Source organism: Nannospalax galili, unplaced genomic scaffold, assembly GCF_000622305.1.
Source record: "Nannospalax galili isolate Female #2095 unplaced genomic scaffold, S.galili_v1.0 scaffold309, whole genome shotgun sequence".
Classification (NCBI taxonomy): domain Eukaryota; kingdom Metazoa; phylum Chordata; class Mammalia; order Rodentia; family Spalacidae; genus Nannospalax; species Nannospalax galili.
In genome coordinates, this window is record NW_008359589.1 from 348,687 (window position 1) to 349,026 (window position 340).

Sequence of the window (340 nt, forward strand, 5' to 3'; positions counted from 1 at the left end):
ATGGGTTTTGTTTCTTAATCCATTCACCTAGTCTGTATCTTTTGACTGGGGAGTTCAGTCCATTAATATTTAAGGGTATTAATGAAAGATAAGTATTGGCTCCTGTCATTTTTATTTCTGTTTATGTTCTTGATATAGCTGCACTTTTATACCTTCCTTGAATTTCTTTCCACACCCCCTTGGGTATAGTCATTTCTTTCTTTAGTCCTTTGTATTACTTCCAGAACTCTCTGAAGGGCTGGTTTTGTGAACATGAATTCCTTCAGCCTATTTATGTCATGGAAGATTTTTCTTTCCCCTTTGACTATAATAGACATTTTGGCTGGGTATAGTAATCTGG